The sequence below is a fragment of the Pteropus medius genome, unplaced genomic scaffold (assembly GCF_902729225.1).
Source record: "Pteropus medius unplaced genomic scaffold, Ma_sr-lr_union100, whole genome shotgun sequence".
In the NCBI taxonomy this organism is placed as follows: Eukaryota; Metazoa; Chordata; class Mammalia; order Chiroptera; family Pteropodidae; genus Pteropus; species Pteropus medius.
In genome coordinates, this window is record NW_024347865.1 from 128,095 (window position 1) to 148,068 (window position 19,974).

Genomic DNA, 19,974 nt, shown 5'->3' on the forward strand with positions numbered 1-19,974 from the left:
TTCTTCTTTTTAAGGATTAAAATAACATTACAAGTATTTGTACTGAAAGCTTCTTTGAGAGTGATTTTTAAATGTTTTTGATGTACAAAGATGTGATACTATGTATTAAAAGATGTCCCCAACATGAAGAATCATTCTACTGGCCTTTTTGCCCTTATGAGATCTTTGGTCAATGGAGTTATCTATTTTTTGTTTAAGTGTGTCTCTAGGGCACACTTAAAATAGGATGTGTTTTTATTGAGGTATAATTGACCTACAACATTATATAGCTTCGGATGTGCAACATTATGATTCAATAATTGTATAAATTGTGAAATGATCATCACAATAAATCTAGGTAACATTTGTCACCATACATAGTTACAATATTTTTTTTATGATGGGAAGTTTTAAGATCGACTCTGTTAGCAACTTTCAAATATGCAATACAGTATTATCAACTTATAGTCATCATTTTGTACATTTAATTTTATTACTTATTTATTTACAACTGGGAGTGGGGAATGTGTATGTTTTGACTCCCTTCAACTATTTCACACCCCTCACCCCACACACATCTTGGTTATGGCAATCACCAATCTGTTATCTGTATCAATGAGCTTTTTTTCTTTTTTTTTAGATTTCACATATAAGTGAGATCATGTAGTATTTCACCTATAAGTGAGATCATATGCTCTTAAGGTCCATCGGTATTATAACAAATAGCAAGATTTCATTCTTTTATGTGGCTGAACAATATTCTTATTCAGGAATGGACACTAGATGGATTCCACATCTTGGCTATTATAAATAATACTGCAAGTAACATTGGATACATGTATCTTTTTGATTTAGTGTTTTCTTCAGATAAATAGCCAGAAGCTGAACTTCTGTATCACGTGGTAAATTTATTTTTAATTTTTTCAGGACTTTAAAACTTATTTTTAAATTGCTATTTTTCAATAAATATCGGCTTGTCTCACAGGAAGTTGCAAAAACAATACCAAGAGGTCTTGTGTACCTCTCACTCAGTTTCCTGCAAAAGTAACATTTTTATGAAATGATAGTCAAATATTTAAACCAAGAAATTGTTACTTGGACAATGTGAGTGTTTAGTTCTGTGACATTTTATCACATGTGTAGAGTCCTGTAAGTGTCATTTCAATCAAGATCCATAAATATTTAATTGCCACAAACCTCTCCCTTATGCTATCCCAACATTCCTAAATCCGATTAGGTCTAAAATGAAGATATTTTTGGGGAAACATGGCGGAATGAGAGATGTCCTCAGATCTCTCTCCTTGAAACAACAGTAAGCCGAACATCTAAAACTGAACAAAAAACACCCAAACTGCACACCAGCACATCTCAGCTTCGATTTGAGCATAAGAACTACCACAGGTCAGAACCCTGGGTATCGGGCGGTGGACTGGGAGAAATAAAGAAGGTGCCTCTTGCAGCCTCTGAAGCTCCTTGCAGGAGGATGGGGAGGGCTGAAGGTGCAGCGACTTCCCTCATCAGCGTGGCCTAGAAGTGCAGGGTCTTCCACGCAGCTAGCAGCACGGCCCAGTCATTAGGGTGGAAAAGAGAGAAGTGGGACAGGGCAACAGAGAAACAACAGTTGATTTTTACTGGCCGCTGTTGCAAAACTGAGGCTGAGCTGTAGTCCCTAACCTCCAACCCAGAGGGTCCCTCCCTCCATACCCTCCAAGATGGAACACTGCGGAGCCCCAAGGGAATCTGAGCAAAAGCTGTTGAGACTGAAGCTACCTCTCACAGCCTCTGGCAGAAAGAAGTGGAGGGGAGAAGGTGCGGCAACTTCCCTGAACAGCCCTGCCTGGAAGAGCCAGGCCTTCTACACAGGCAACAGCAGGGCTAAGTCATCAGGGCAGAAAGCAGAGAAGCAGGATGGGACCTCAGGGAAACAACACTTGATTTTTACCAGCCCTGGTTGCGAAATCGAGGCGGAGCCGCAGCACCCAACTCACCACCCAGAGGGCCTCCGACTGATCACCCAGGAGTCCCAGGGGAATCTGAGCAAATGCTACCAAAACTGTTGCTAACACTAACAGGAACTGAAACTGAGAGTAGCAAGAGTGATTAAATATCTACGAGAAAATAAAAAAGACATTATTTACACTTTATATAATGCAGAGATCCAAGAGGCGTAGATGCCACCTACTGGAAACCAAAAGAATTATGCCTTCTTTGCAGCAGGCTAAAAAGAGACTTTTATATAATAACTGCCCAGGTAGAGAAATAGTCCATTAAACACCATGAACAACCAAGGTTTCAAGGCATCTCAGAAAGAAAGAGAAAAATCTCCAGAAAATAAGCTTACAGACATAGTAATACGTGACTTAAATGACAGAGACTTCAGGATAGTACTTCTGAAAAAACTCAATGAGATCCAAAACGAATCATGTCAACAATTTCAGAAATTAAGAAAACAACTAGATGAGCAGAGCAAGGAGATTGAAACCCTCAAAAAGATGAAAAACACACTGCAAGAGTTAAAAAATGAAATAGCAAGTTTGGGAAATAGAATTGACCAAATGGAGGAAAGGATCAGTGATATCAAAGACAAAAATCTAGAAATAAATCAGAAGGAAGAAGAGAGAAACCTAAGAATGAAAAATAATGAGAGAGAAATACAAGAACTAGCTGATACCATCAGGAGAGGAAACATAAGAATAATAGGCATTACCAAAGGTGAGGAAAAGGAGCAGGACTAAAAAGCATGTTCAGACAAATAGTGGATGAGCATTTCCCAAATCTAAGGAATGAGCTGGAGCTTGGAATTCAAGAAGTCAAGAGAACACCCAATTATCTCAACCCCAAAAGGCCTTCATCAAAACACATTGTATTAAAGTTATCAAAAATCAATGACAAAGACAGAATTCTCAAGGCAGCCAGGGAAAAGAAGATGGTAACCTATAAAGGAAAACCCATTAGATTATCATCGGACTTCTCAGCGCAGACCGTACAAGCCAGAAAAGAATAGAATCAATTATTTAAACTATTACGTGAAAGGAACTACCAGCCTAGAACACTGTATCCAGCTAAGCTCTACTTTAAATATAAAGAAGAAATTAAGACCTTTCCAGACATACAAAAATTGAGGGAATTTTCCACTATGAGGCCTTGCACTACAGGAAATACTGAAAGGGGTCAGCTCACCTAAAACAAAATAACATAACAAAATAAAATAAATAATTAAGAATAAACTGAATATCAGGCAAATAGAAGCAGAGGAGTGCAACCCTTAGTAAGAACAGGGCATTAGAAGCTTAAATAATAAGAGAAATGCTATAGCAAGACAGTAATGAACGTTCAGCATACACAGGGACAAAATGAGACAACGATGACTGAAAAGGAAAGGATTCAAAGATCCAAATTCGCAAAGGGGAAAGGAGATACAGAAGCATAATGGTAACAACACACCAAAGATTCAGAACTGAAGTATATAATATAAAATAAGAAGACCTGAGCAAAACCCACAAAAGCCAACCAAAATAAAGAAAACAGAAACATAAGGACAAGGAAGCAATGGAAACATTGAGCTACCAGAAAGCATAAATTAAAATGGCTATAAGAAGACCTCATATTTCAATAATCATCCTAAATGTAAATGTACTGAACTCACCAATAAAAAGGCACAGAGTTGCAGATTGGATCAAAAAACAAAACCCAAGCATATGCTGCCTCCAGGAGACACATCTCAGCTCTAAAGACAAATATAGACTCAAAGTGAAAGGGTGAGAAACGATATTTCAAGCAAATGGCATTCAGAGAAAAGTGGGAGTAGCGGTACTAATATCAGACGAAATAGACTTCGAAATAAAAAAGGTAAAGAAAGATACTGAGGAACACTTCATAATGATAAAGGGAATCATGAACCAAGAAGATATAACACTTCTTAATATCTATGCTCCCAATCAGGGAGCCCCGAAATGCATAAAGCAATTACAAACAGAACTAAAGGGAGAAACAGACCAAAACACCATCATAGTAGGGGACCTAAATAACCCACTGTCAGATATGGACAGATCATCCAAACAGAAAAGCAATAAGGAAATAACAGTTTTAAGTGACACTTTAGTCCAACTGGACATAATTGACATTTACAGAGCCCTCCATCCCCAAACAGCTGCTTATACATTCTTTTCTAGTGCACGTGGAACATTCTCAAGAATCGACCACATACTGGGACACGGAGATAGCCTCAAAAAATACAAGAGGATTGAAATCATACTAACCATATTCTCTGATCATAAATCTTTGAATCTAAAGATGAACTGTAGAAAGAAATCAAGAAGAACCACAGATATATGGAGATTAAACAACATGCTACTGAAGAATAACTGGGCCAGAGAAGAAATAAAAAGAGAGATCAAGAGATACATAGAAACAAATGATAATGATAGTACAACATATCAAAAGTTTTGGGACACGGCAAAAGTAGTCATAAGAGGAAAGTTCATATCATTACAGGACTATCTTCGAAAACATGAACGAGCCCAAATAAATAACCTAATGCTTCATCTTAAAAACCTAAAAAGGGAAGAAAAAATGAGGCCTAAAGTCAGCAGAAGGAAAGAAATCATCAAAATTAGAGGAGAAATAAATCAAATTGAAAACAAAACAAAACAACAATAGAAAATCAATACAATGAAGAGCTGGTTCTTTGAAAGATTAATAAAATTGACAAACCTCTGGCTAGACTCACTAAAGGAAAAAGAGAAAGGATGCCAATAAACAAAATCAGGAGGGGAAATTACGACTGATATCGCAGCAATACAAAGGATCATGCAAGAATACTATGAAAAAGTATATACTAACAAATTTAATAATCTAGAAGAAATGGACCAGTACTTAGAAAAATACAATCTTCTTGGACTGAATCAAGATCTGGAAAATCTAAATAGACCGATCAGCAGTATGGAAATTGAAAAAATCTTCACAAACCTACCAAAAAGTAAGAGTCCAGGACCAGATGGCTTCACCAGTGAATTCTACCAAACATTCAAAGAAGACTTAATACCTATTTTCATCAAACTCTTCCAAAAAATTGAAGAGAAGTCAATACTTCCCGACTCATTTTATGAGGCTAATATTACTCTGATACCAAAACCTGGTAAGGATAACACACACACACACACACACACACACACACACACACACACACAAACTACAGACCAATATCTCTCATGAACACAGATGCAAAAATCCTAAATAAGATACTAGCGAACCATATGCGGCAACATATTAAAAGATTATACACCACTATCAAGTAGGCTTCATCCCAGGGGCACAGGGATGGTTCAACATGTGCATATCGATTAATGTGATACAACACAAAAACAAATTATAAATAAGAATCATATGATCATATCAATAGAATCATATGATCATATTAATAGATGCAGAAAAGATACAATAGACAAGATACAGTATCCATTTATGATCAAAACACTGAACAAAATTGGTATAGAAGGAAAGAACCTTAATATAATAAAGTCATCTATGACAAGCCCTCAACCAACATTATACTTAATGGTGAAAAACTAAAAACCTTCCCTCTAAGATCAGGAACAAGGCAAGACTGTCCACTATTGGCAGTCTTATTCAATATAACATTAGAGGTCCTAGTGAGTGCAATCAAGTGAGAGAAAAATATAAAAGGCATTCAAATAGGAAACGAAGAAGTCAAACTGTCACTATTTGTGGATGACATGATTCTCTGTATAGAAAACCCTAAAGACGCCACAAGAACACTACTAGAAACAATAAGCAAACACAGTAAAGTCTCTGGATACAAAATCAAGGGTCACGAATCCATAGTGTTCCTATACTCTAATAATGACATGTCAGAAAAAGAAGTGAAAAAAATAATTCCTTTTGTAATTGCAACAAAAAGAATAAAATACCTAGAAATAAATTTAACGAAACATGTGAAAGACCTATATAATGAAAACTACAAGACCCTATTGAAAGAGTTTGAGGTAAATACAACGAAATGTTAAGATATTCCGTGTTCTTGGATTGGAAGAATCAATATCGTTAAATGACCTTATTATCTAAAGCATTATATAGATTTAATGCAATCCCTATGAAAATCTCATTGGCATTTTTTAAAGAAATAGAACAAAAAATCATCAGATTTGTATGGAAGCACAAAGGACCCCAAATTGCCAAAGCCATCCTGAGGAAAAAAACAAGGCTGGAGGCATCACTCTACCCAACTTCAAATCATACTACAAAGTGACAGTAATAAAAATGGCATGGTATATACAGGAAAACAGACACACAGACCAGTGGAACAGAATCGAGTGTCCAGAAGTAAACCCATATTTATATGGGTAAATAAATTTTGATAAAAGAGTCAAAACATACAGTGGAGAAAGGAAAGCCCTTACAATAAATGGTGCTTGGAAAACTGGAAAGCCACCTGCAAAAGAAAGAAACTAGACTGTTGTCTATCACCACACACCAAAATCAACTCAAAGTGGATTAAGGACCTGAATATAAGCTCTGAAACAATAAATCACATAGACAAAAACATAGAAACTAAACTCATGGTCCTTGGACTTAAAGAGGATTTTATGAATTTGACCTCAAAGGCAAGAGAAGTAAAAGCAAAAATAAATAAATGGGACCACATCAAACTAAAAATCTTCTGCTCAGCAAAAGAAATCGTCAACAAAGTAAAGAGACAATCATCCACATGGGAAAATATATTTGCAAGTAATGCTTCCAATAAGGGCCTAATATCCAAAATATACAAAGAACTCATCTGATTCAATAACAATAAAAAAACAAAGGATCCAGTCAAAAAGTGGGCAGAGGACCTGAACAGACACTTCTCCCTAGAGGACATACAAATGGCCAACAAATATATGAAAAGATACTCAACATTGCTAGCTGTTAGGGGAATGCAAATCAAAACCACAATGAGATACCATCTCACACCTGTTAGAATGGCTATAATCAACAGGACAAGCAATAACAAATGTTGTAGAGGATGTAGAGAAATATGAACCCTCATACACTGCTGGTAAGACTGCAAATTGGTACAGTCACTATGGGAAGCAGTATAGAGGCTTCTCGAAAAACTAAGAATTGATCTATCATATGATCCAGCAATCCATCTACTGGGTATTTACCCCAAAGACTTGAAAACCCATATTCGAAAAGATATTTGCACAATGATGTTCATAGCAGTATTATTCACAGTGGCCAGGATGTGGAAGCAACCGGAGTGTTCTATGATAGATGATTGGCTGAAGAAGCTGTGGTACATATACAATGGAATATTACTCAGCCACAAGAAGAGATGAAATACTTGCGAAAACATGGATGGACCTCAAGATAATCATGCTAAGCAAAAAAGCCAGATTGAAAAAGTTGAAAACCACATGATATCACTTATATGTGGGATATAAACCTAAAAGCAACAAATGAACAGGACAAACAGAGACTCAGGGACACGAACAATGGACTAGTGGTTACCAGAGTGTAGTGGGTGGGGGAGGAAGGAAGAGGTAGATAGAGTTAAGGGGGTCAGATATAGGGAGTTTGGGGGAAAGTCAAGTGGGTAAAGGGGATCAAACACTTGGTAGCTGGAGGAAACTGTTCTTTGGGTGGTAATCACACAATAGAATATTTAGATGTCAAATTATAATGTACACCTGAAAATTATATTTGTATTAACCAACATTATTCCAATAAACTTAATAAAAAAATAAAAAAGAAAAGGAAGGTATTATTATTTTTCAACAATACTCAAAACAGTGTTAGATTCATTATTGATAAAAGAAAATATTTCTGATGTATTTTAAAAGATAAGGAGGCCTTGTAAGGGATAGATACCTTGTTACTGTTGGGTTGAGTTGGAAGTTCTCCCTTACAATCAGGCCTCTGCTTGCACCACCATTTCTTGGGATTATAAGGAGGCCTTGTAACTGCTCCCCGCATGGCAGCAAGTGACATGGCTGAGAGGGGCTCTACTAATGGGTGTGATGAAAGTTACAGCTTCTTCTCTGCTACAACCCTATTAGAGTGGGCGGGAGTGCTTCATCATAGCTGGGTTAGGGTAGAGCTCTGGGCTTCTCACCTGACCTTCGTTGATGAATGTAACGATGAATGTAACGATGTGGTGTTTGGTTGAAATAGGGAAGTTACTTTTGAAATATTTTGTTTTGCTAAGCCTGTCCTTTTCTGATCTTTGTCTAGGGAGAACATATGCAACCCAGCTTCCTCTTCCAAACTGGACTCTGATTATTAATGGACTGGTCTAGGTCAGGGCTGCCCCTAGGGTAAGAATCAATAACTATGTTGGCAGGGACAACAGATACTGAGGATGCCAGTAGCCAAAGAGTGGCATATTATGCACTGGGTTCAGGATGACTTGCACACCCTGTTCACTGCACAGTTTTGGACCACATGGACAAGAGTACCTTGAAACAACAGTATCACTTGATGATGCTATATGTCTATGCTCACATTAATAGTAAACTGGGTAAATGTTCCCATAACAATTGTAATAAAAATAAAATTGAGAGTGGTATCACCATAAACTTTTACTTTTATTTTGGTCCAGTTTTTCAATTATTTATTCCGTGAATTTTGCTTTAGTCTTGCCTAGGATATTATCCTTCATTTTCTACTGTTTTAGTAATTTTGGTAGATTTTAGTATAACTGGAATTTGTTCAGTAAACAATATTTCTCAAATGAATAGACCGTTGTCCTGAGAACATTTATTGGAGAGAATATTGTGACTTCCCTGACTTCACATGCCATCTTTCACACATTGATTTGAAATGCCATTTCTATTAAACATTATATTGCTATATATGATGTATTCTTTATTTTGTTTCATTGGTTCATTTCTTTATTCCTGAAACAATACCATATTTTAAAAAATGCCACAGTTTTGTTTCTATCGATGTTTTGAGATAAATCTCTATATTTTATGTCAAATAAATGCAAACTGGACTTAGATAAGGAGAGACTTTTAATTAGAAAGACTGTAACAGTAGGAAGAATGCTGTGATCTCAGAAATCTGTGAGCATCTCAAAACTATACAGAAAAAGATATATCTTTTATAAGGTAAAGGAGTAAGCCAGCAGAAATGGACAGAAACTGTGGAGAGGAAGTAAGGCAAATAAGGGAAAATGATCGGAGAATTGTGACAGTAAATGAGTTTCCCTGTGGTCAGCCAGTTCCCAGATTCTGATTCCAGAGAATCTGATGAGCAGGGTATGTTTCGCTTTTTTGCGCTTGCTCAAGCTTGCGTGTAAGCAGAGTTCAGGGACTTTTAGGAAAGAGAAAAGCCTGATTCAAGTTTGGTCAAGACAAAGCAGAGGGTAAGAATGGGCAATGTGAACACTTGATCACTTATTATTCTTTACAGTTGTGCCATCTGTTTTTTAACATATTTTTTCTATATAAACCTGACAGTTTAGTAAGTTTCATAAAAATGTTTTAGAACTTTGTGATTGCATTGACTGCGTAGATTAATTTGCAGTTAGGAGCTTCCTTATAACATTAAGATTTTCCCACCCCATCAATATAATTCTCTATGTAGGTTATGATTTCTTTCTGGTACACTTTATAGTATTGTCCTTGAGAAATTTATGCATTTCTGGTAGAAATGTTTCTAGATATTGTTTGTTTTATTTTAAATATTCAAATGTACTTCTTATTGTATTTTAAAATTAGTTTCTCCTTTGGTAAAAACTATTTCATTTTGATTTAAATTTTTTTAAATAAGAAATTTGGTTTTACTTTTTTAATCAAGATGATAATATTGGTTAGTATAATCATATAAGTTTCAGGTGTACAACATTACAATTCAATATACATATACCCTATAGTGTGCTCATCACCAAAATTCTAGTTTACATTTATCACCATATACTTTATTCCCTTTACCCATATTGTCTTTCCCCATCCCTTAACCTCTGTCAACCACCAATCTGTTGTCTGTATCCATGAATTTGTCTTTGTTCAAAAACCACTGCATTTTGAATGTTGATCTTTCTATAGCCACGCCATTAACCTCTCAGTATTTTCCAATGAACTCTCTGAAGTTTTCTTGGTAGACAATGATGCTATCTGCAACATACTGACTGTTTTGTTTCTTTCTTTCAAGTATTTGTACTTCTTTTTTCTTTTTCATTGAGTTTGGTTGATCTTGGAGGTGGAGTAAAGAATTGTGAGCCAATTCGGGTATCAATGTTGCCCTATAGTAAGTCCTGCTTTGTAAACGAAGGTAAAGGCTCAAATGGTTACCGAATGAGAATCTGAAATTTAACAAAAGATACCAGATATTCTGCAGAAGGAATTTCAAGAAGTGTTGTGGGCAGAGCACAAGTTAAGAATTAAAGTTGGAATATATCATGCCTTAGACTTTGCTTTTCAGTAATTGTATTTTTTTTTAATCAAATTTTGCAGTCAGGTATATTATGTATAATTTATATTAAATAAAACTCACCCTTTTTAATTGTATATTTTGATGAGTTTTGAAAAGTGAATATAATCATGATCACGATAAAGCTGTAAAGAATATTCATCACCTTTAAAAATTCCCTTACCACCTTGTAGTCAATTTCCTCTTCCCACCTCTAGTCCTTGGCAACTACTGATTGTTACTATGGTTTTACTTTTTCTAAGAATATATCATAAATGGAAATACAGCATATACAACCTTCGAGTCTGGGATTCTTTAGCTTAGTTTAATGTTTTTGAGATTTAGCTACAATATTGCATTATAGCTATATCTATACCTATATCTTAATTTGTTTCTTTTCATTAATTCGTAGTATTCTGTAATTTATTTGCTTTTCCATTCTCCCAATGATGGGTATTGGGGTTGTTTCTAGCTTTTAGATATTGTAATTAAAATTTCTATGAATATCTTTTCCCCATTTTATCAAAGATTTTATTTTATTATTAGTTTCAAGTATATAGTAAATTGGTTAGACATTTATATAGTTTATGAAATGACCCCCCTGATCACTCTATTTTCCCTCTGGCTCTACACATAGCCATTACATTACTACTGACGGCATTCCCTATGGCGTGCTTGCCATCCCTGTGACCATCTATCAACTATTAATTTGTATTTCTTTAACAATTCACCCCTTTTTCCCAGTCCCCCAATCCCCTTCCTCTCTGGCCGCCACCAGATTGTCCTCTATATTTTTGAGTCTGTTTTTGATTAGTTCATTCTTTTTGTTTCTTAGATTCTGCGAGATCATATGGTATTTATCTTTCTCTGTCTGACGTATTTCACTCAGCATAGTAACCTCTAGGTCCATCTGTGTCGATGCAAATGGTAGGATTTCATTTTTTTCATGGCTGAGTAATATTCCATTGTATTTATGAACCATAACTTCTTTATCCGATCATCTGTTGGCGGGCATTTAGGTCGCTTCCATATCTTGGCTATTGTGAATATTGCTGCCATGAACATAGGGGTGCATAGATCTTTATGCATTGTTTTGGTTTTCTTTGGATTAATACCCAGAAGTGCAATCGCCAGGTCAAACACTCTAACAATAAGCTTTCTGCTTCTGTACCCACTTCCACGTGCACAACCTACCTGTGGGTTGACAGTTAGTAAAAAGAAGAAAAATAGACTTGTGTATTCAAACAGGATGAAGAATAGGGTTTTAGGGCTTAAAAATTCTGTACCTCTACATTTCGGGGCTGCTTAATTTGGGGTCTGCTTGCCCCTGGCAGAGCCAGCTGGCTGAATATAGTGTGTTTCCTATAACTCACTGATTTCTGGTGGTCCGTGTATCTATCGGGGGCTGGCAGCTACAACAGCTATACCAGTAACTGTATTCTTGCCTTTACTCGAATGGAGCACATTATTAAAATAATTTTTAAAATTTATTTTTGATAACAAGTAAAACACGAATGTATTCTTGTAAAAATATAATACAAACACAAGATATCTTATTGATCCTTAACTTTCTATAACCTCCCTTTAAATAGGTATTCTCTACCATCACAAAATTATAATTTGCTCTGATAGACAAAGAATCTATATTTTCATTTCGAAAGTTAAATAAAAATATATGCTTGTAAACATTCAAATGTTAATAAATATATACTTTTAGAATTATATACTAAATTATATACTATTATATACTAAAAACACCCAAGAATTTAACTTCACTTTCTGTTGGAGATGTTTCTGGGTTAACATAGAATTAATTCAGTCTTTGTTTCTGTGAGCCAGCATTCCTTAAAATTGAAATAACTTTTCACTTAGGCACTTCTAATTGATCATTCATTTGAGTGTTTTGTGCTTTTTCTCTGTTAAAGTTCTGCAGGGAACGTATTGCGCTCAGTCTTCTTCCTAGCTATCTACTTTAGAGGATTTTAAGAGCAGAAAGGACCTCCTCTTGCCTGGTGGATAAAAAACACCTTAGCTAGCATTCCGTCCCTTGCCGCTGAGTCCCGGAAGTTGGTATCCACGGAGCCTGGAAACCGGAAGTTTATGACTTGAGAAGCGTGGGAACCAGCCATCGGCTTCCTGTACCAGAAAATTGGAGACAGTGGACCCAGAGGAAACTGCAGTATCCGACGTCCAGGAATCTAAGTTCAAGATTCAGGAATCCAAAGCTTGGGCGTTGGGGATTCTGAGAACTTTGGAAATAAACGTTCCATGTGCGGTAGTTGTGAGAAACTGGAAGAAAGAGTTTGGAAAGGAACTGGAGGAAATGGGGGAGACTGTTGGGGCCCCAAGAGGTGGTGTGGGCCAGAGTGGTAGTCTGTGGTTGAAGAGTCCTGATGAGAGAATGTGAATGATGGTGGGAAGAAGGCGGGGTCCTGTAAGAAGTAGTTGGGTCTAATCTGGAGCGGCACCGGAGAGAGTTCGGGGAGCTAATGAGAGGGCTTAGAAATAGGAAACTAAGACATACCGTTTGAAGTAATTAGTCTAAGGTGAAATAAACAGCAAATAGCAGAGCCAGTATTTAAACTCAAGTCAGTACAAACTGAATTTCCCAGCACTGAAATACCATAAGAGTGTGGTAGATAGTGAATTGGGGACCACTGCTTGGGGCTTTGTTCAGCAGAATTTTGCCGGGGAGGGCCCTGTTTTCAGGATCTTCGCATGTTGAGAAAAGTTCTGTATACCGTCTGTCTCAGGAAGCAGCTGGACATTTTTAGCAGTGAAGACATAATATTGGGGGTGACTGGTTGTTCTTTGCTCCTCCTCCTTACCCTGATCCAAAGGATATTGTATGCCTTATGGAGAACTAATGGTTTCCGGGGAGTGAGATTCCAGGCAGAGTAACTGGCGTGGAAAATACAAACACCCCAAGAAAAAAATTGTGAATTGTCCCCATAATCCAGAGGAGAAGCCCCACCTAGATATAAACACTTTAAAGTGAGAAGTGGATAGTTATCCACATATATATGAGTTTCTTCCTTTTTCCTTTATAGCAACTTAGAATTTTATTTTTATTTTTTCAAATCACAGAAATACGAACATGCTTTTTAAATAACTTAATGTATATATACAGCAAAATATGAAAAATTTCCCCAACCCCTTTGCAGACTCCTCCCACACACAGGCACATGTGGATGTGCATTTTTCTTTCTCTTTGACAAAGGTACTCAAGATTTACACTTTGTACACATTAATTTTTCTGAAAATCTACATAAATTTGTTTATATCAAAATCTTGTATCAAACTATGTGTAAGATTCTGTGACTAGTATTTTTAAATGAAAATATTTCTTTTTTCTATCTTCACAGTTCTCTACATTTTTCTATTATAGTTGAACTCTAATCTGTTTAACTGGCCCCTATTAGTAAATATTTTAGTTTTGAGAGAAGTATTACAAATATGAAGTATATGCATAGCTGATTATTTGATGGACATATGGATGCAAAACAGAGTAGAGGAAGGTAAAGACCCTATACCTGCTGATGAAATCCTTGAGCTGTTATCTGGATATACAAAAGTAAGGCCCATGGTCAAATACAGAACTCAAGGTTTCAGTACCTAGGAGTTGAATTCTTCCTGGGTAGAGAGAGGGAGTGTCTATGTATAGTCATAGGTTACTTTTAACTGCTCCACCCAGAGCGTCATGGCCCCTGCACTGAGGTGAGAACTGTGGCTCTCTACATTAATACATATAAGGCTGGTTTCTCAGAGCTGCCTGTGTTTCCTTGTAAGTTTTAGCATTATCATTTTTTCAGTATTTCTTTTTGATCTTCATGTCAAAATAAAAAGGAGTAGTTACTGAGAAAACTTGAACTATTCTTCCAAGCACCTAGAAGACATCTTTTCTTCTTTACTCTATTTTTGTTAAGTACATAAGTACTATGTGCTTATGTTGTAATTTTCAGTCACTCACCACAAATGAAAGATTGTGGCAAATTTCTTCTGTAACTCTGTCTCAATCACAGTTCCCTCAGCAGAAATCTTATCTGTAATGAATAGGATGTGTATTCTCCTTATAAGCTCGAGGCACTCAACTAATCTTTCACTCATGCAGATATAATGTAAAGAACCTTCTTATAAATATCTTCCTATGAATATGAGAGTGTTTCTCTAAGGCAGATTAAAGGAAGTGGGATTGCTGAGCCCTAACCTGTGTGCATCTTAATTTTTCATAGCTAGTAACTCATGCTGAGTAAAGTGTCTATATCAAGTTAACTTAGTACCTAAGGGGAATATCCATTTCACCCTGGTCTAACCAATACTTGATGTTATCCAACCCTGTAGGTTTTTCCAGTCTAATGCCTGAAATATTAGCTTCTTGTATTAATTTCAATTTCCTTGATTGCTCTATTTATTAGCATTTTGTTTTTCTTTTTCTGTTTATTACTTATAATTTTAAATATTTTTTCCTTTACCATCAAATTTTAGAATTTCTTTGTACAATGAAGATATTAATCTCTTATTAACATTGCAAATATTTTATCTTCTCAAGTTTCTTTTAATTTTTTTTGTCACCTAGAGACTTATTTAAGTAGTAAATCTTGTCCATTTTTTTCTTTGCCTTTGGATTTTGATTAAAAAGATGCTATTAATAAAATTTTAAATTGTAACCTCTACTTTCTTTTGAAAATTCCCAAATGTTCATAATATTGTCCACTTTTTGTAGTAGAACAGGGGTTCTTAACTTTGGGGGTAACAGAAGAGAACATGAAGTTTCCAGTTGAAAGTTACTATTTCTTGACATTCAAAATTATTTTATATTACTTTCAGCTATATAGATAGTGTCAACTGTAACTGAAATTTTTTTAAAAAGGGGAAAAAAGGTGAAGGGGAATAAGAGGTTCAAATTTCCAGTTATAAAGTAAATAGGTCATGGGAATGTAATGTACAGCATAAGGAATACAGTCAATAATACTGTAATAATGTTGTATGGTGACAGACGGTTACTAGACCTATCATGGGGATCACTTCTTTAGGTATATAAATGTTGAATAACTAAAGTGCATACCTGAAACTAATATAATATTGTAAGCTACATTTTAATAAAAATGTTTTAAAAGAAAAAGGTTACTTTTTTTACATCTTACATGTTGCTATAGAAATTTTACTATTTCTAATATTGTAAAGGGAGATACTTATTTCTAGCATTTGTAAGGGAGTTTAGAACAGCCTTTCTCAAGCTCAGCATAACTGACATTTGGGACATGTAAAATTTTTTGGTTGGGCTGTCCGTGCTTTGAATATTGCAGAATCCCTTGCTTTCCTTCACTACTTTCCAGTAGGTACCGCTCCAGCTGTGAAACCAAAGATGTCTCCAGAAATTGTCTGCAAAATGTTTCCTGGGGCAAAATGTCCCCAGGTGAGAACTGCTGCTCTAAAGCCTTTAACATAGTAATCACAGTTATTTGAAATTCAGTGTCTGTTAATTTACCCCTAAGTCTGGTTTTGTTGATTTTTTCATGGGTTGTTTTTTCTTGCTTTTGTTTGTTATATTTTTTTATTGAATGCGGGACAATGTGTGTAGTAAAGTAGACACTTAAGTATATATTATTTATTACTGGCAATAGACACACATATTCTGAAAAGATAATTTTGAGGAGGCTCGAGACTATCCAGTTGGAGTCACCCTGGCTTTCACTTTATTCTAGTATTACCTTGTTATTTTGTGTTTGCGGTGGGGTCGTTTTGACAGAGGTTTTTTTCTTTTTCTTTTTTTAAATCATTTCTCTACCTTCAGCTGTAGACCTCTGTGTGACTGCACCTCAGAGAGGATCTTTCTGAATTCTTGACACTCCTTCAGAGACTATACTCTCATGATTGATTTTGCACTTGGCCTTTAGCCATTCATTTAAAAATGTAGGTGAATTCCTCTTTACTATTTGTATGGCATTTAGCAGAGGATGAAAAGATTACTTCTTTTCATCCTCTGCTATAGGTGATTCAGTGTTCCTGATGATCTCTCCTTGGATGAGCCTGTCTTTCCTTAGATTTTAGGCTACTGTCACCTCAGCTCTCTTATGGGTTCAAGAAAATTAATGCTATTTTAGTTAATATGGATTTTTCTTACTGTTAGATTGAGAGGGATACTCGTTTGAATTTTTTATTTCCTAAGAAGAAATACAAATCTCTATTTCCTAATATTTAATTTACTTTTATTTTTAATTTTTGATTTAAATCTATCACCATATAGTCATGTAAATTCATAGTTGCATAAAATATCTATTAATAAAATATTTCCTACAGAGTAGAAGCATTTGATCTGGACATCTAGGAATTTTATTATGGTATTACTTTAATGAATTAATAACTAATTGATGTATATGTTTATTTTCCTGACTCATCATTTTACCCTCTTTAAATATAGAATTTGGAAGAATGATATAATAAACACTCATATACGCTCCATCTGGGTTCAACAGTAATCTGCATGTTACCACATTAAAAGCTTTCTCAATTTATATACACACATATTCATTTTCTTGCTAAAACATTTGATAGTCCTTGGGTGACATCATGACACTTCAATAGTTCTTCAGCAAATATTGAAGCATTTAAAGTATTTCCTACATAACCACAATACTATTATTATATCCAAGAAAATTAAAAAAAATTCATATTAACTTTTAATGCCTAATACATATTCAGATTATACCAGTGGCCTCCAAAATGTCATTTATAACCATATATCTGAACTCGAGTCCCACCTAAATTGACACCAAATTTCATTTTATATCATTTTTTTCTCTTTTAAACTAGTCACTTTTAAAAATGATAATTTTTAGATAAATGATAGCTTTAGAAGAGTCCAGACCAATTAGTTTGTGGAATGCCCCATACTTTAAGTGGCCATACAGGATATTGAAAAAAACTCCATGATTTTCTCACTCTATCATACCTTCTACATTTATTGGCTGATACTTTAGGTATCACTATTGAATCATGGAATTTTAAAATTTAATATGTTGTAATCATTTAAATAATTTTCCTTGATTTTAAAATTGGTACAGATTTGGTCAGTAGGAGCCCACAGGGAATTTCTTTTAAGTGTAACTGCTCCGGATTTAGATCTTCCTAAATCACATGCTGATGATGAAATAATATGTTTTGTGTAAATACATGCTGCAAAATGTGCAGTAGCAATGTACACCTTTTTCCACAGATCACATTATAAAATGTAAGGATGAGATATTCTATTCATAATGTTCAGACTTTACTCTAACTAAAAAACAAGTTATTTTTTTCTTGTAAGCTCCGAAATCAGGAATTAGATTTGTTATGATTTGAATACAGCACATGTGAGTAAGAAAAACATATTTTTTGAGTTAATAAATTAGTAAGTCTTTATAAATGAAGAGTGAAGAAATTGAGACATGAAGGTAGGGAGACCAACTGTCTTGGTTGCTTGTAACCAAGGTGTTTCCTCAGATGTGGGACTTTCAATCCTAAAATGAGGAATGTCTTGGGCAACTAGGATTAGTTGTGTAGATATTTGAATATTATTTTTCTCTCGTTATATTTTAAGAAAGTCATTTGTGTTTTCCTTATTAAATATCTGCAACTTGAGGAACATCTTTGTAGAAGAAGCAGTTGAAGTAGAGGGTTTAACCCAAGGCAATTGAGTAATTGGCTGTAGTTTTTCGAATGTGGTGGGAGTGAGCTGAGCATACCTTACTTCATATCAAGAATATGAACCATATTCTTCATCAGCTGAATGTCAGACTTTTCCTGCATACTTTCTCCCACTATGGTGCCCTGAAGAGTTACTTGTAACAAACACAAAGAAATATTTTTTATACTCTTTTCCAAAAAGATGACAACTCAGAATTTTCTACATTTTCCAGGAGAAAAGATCATGTGGTTTAGCTGTTCATTATAATTTTTCCTGAGAGGAAGGTGTAAAAATAATACTGTGTTAAAAAGTTCAAGATTTGTACACTTAAAACAGAAAATATTGTCAAAAGAAGTCAAAGAACCTAAAGAAATAGAAAACAACTCATGTTCATGAATCAGAAATCTTATTATAGTTAAGACGGTAATCCTTCTGAAATTGATCTACAGATTCAACACAACCCCTATCAATATCTCAGCTAAATATTTCTTAGAAATTGATAAGCACATCTTAAAATTTATATGGATATTCGAGGGGCACGGAATAGCTGAAATAATCTTGAAAAAATAAGAACAAATTTGTAGAGTCAATTCCCCAATTTGAAACTTGCTACAAAGCTATAATAATTAATATAGATGAATGGAAAAAGTCAAGAGTTCAGAAGTAAATCTTTATACTTACATGAATTAATTTTGACAAGGATGTCAAGATAATTCATTGGAGAAAATAATTTTTTAATAAATGATGATGGGAGAACTGGATATCCACATGGAAGAGAATGTGTACCTTACTTCATATTAAAAACCTCACACCATTTAAAAAATTTAAATAAATCATATACCTAAACTAAAGAACTAAAACTTAAAAGTCTTGAAAGAAAACATATGTGTAAATCTCTGTGACCTTGGGTTAGGCAAATCTTTTTAAAATATGACTCCCAAAGCAAAAGTGAACAAAAAATAGATAAATTGGACTTTATCAAAATTAACAACTTTTGTGCATTAATGGACACTATCAAGAGAATAAAAGTCAAAGCACAGAATGGAAGAAAATAATTGCAAATCATATATCTGTCAAGGGAATATTAATGAAACATTATATATCTTGTTATCAGACATATATAGCATCCTTACAACTTACAACTTACAACTTACTATGAAAGACAAATGACTCAATAAAAATTGGCAAAAGATTTGACTATTTTCCAAAAAAATATATGCAGATGGATAATAACCACATGAAAAGATCATCATCATTAGACATTAAGGAAATGCAAATCAAAACCAGAATGAAGAACTGCTTCACACACCCTAAAATATAAGAAAGACAAACAATAACAAGTTTTGTAAGGATGAGTTGGAAACTGGAACCCTCATATATTTTTGTCCTGCTCCTAAGGGCAATGGGAAACCATTTGGAGGATCGTTATGCAAGTGGTACATGATCACATTTTTGTTTTGAGAATATTATTCTGAATTTTATGTGGAAAACTATTGGAGAAGAGAGAAGAGCAAGTGAAGGAGACCAGTTATGAAGATGTTGCAGTCTAGCCAAGGGAATGTCAGCTAAAATTAGGGAGAAGATGATAGAGATGGTGTCAATAAGACAGATTTGTGAGCTGAAGAGGAAATTGTAGCATGATTTAGCAATGGATTGGTTTGGGGGTAAAACAGGATAGGGACAGGATAACATCAAAGATGTTTCAGGTCCCTGATATTCCAGGTGCAAGGAGATAGATGGAGATGCCACTCAAAGAGATGAGAAATCTTGAAGAGGATTAAGTTGGTAAAAAAAAAACAACAAAAACGATAAGTTCAGTTATGGCCATGTTGGGCTGCTTCTGAGATATGTAAGTAGTAGTGTCATGTAGGCACTGAGAAATAGTGGTCTGGGGCTGACAGATAATTCAGGGT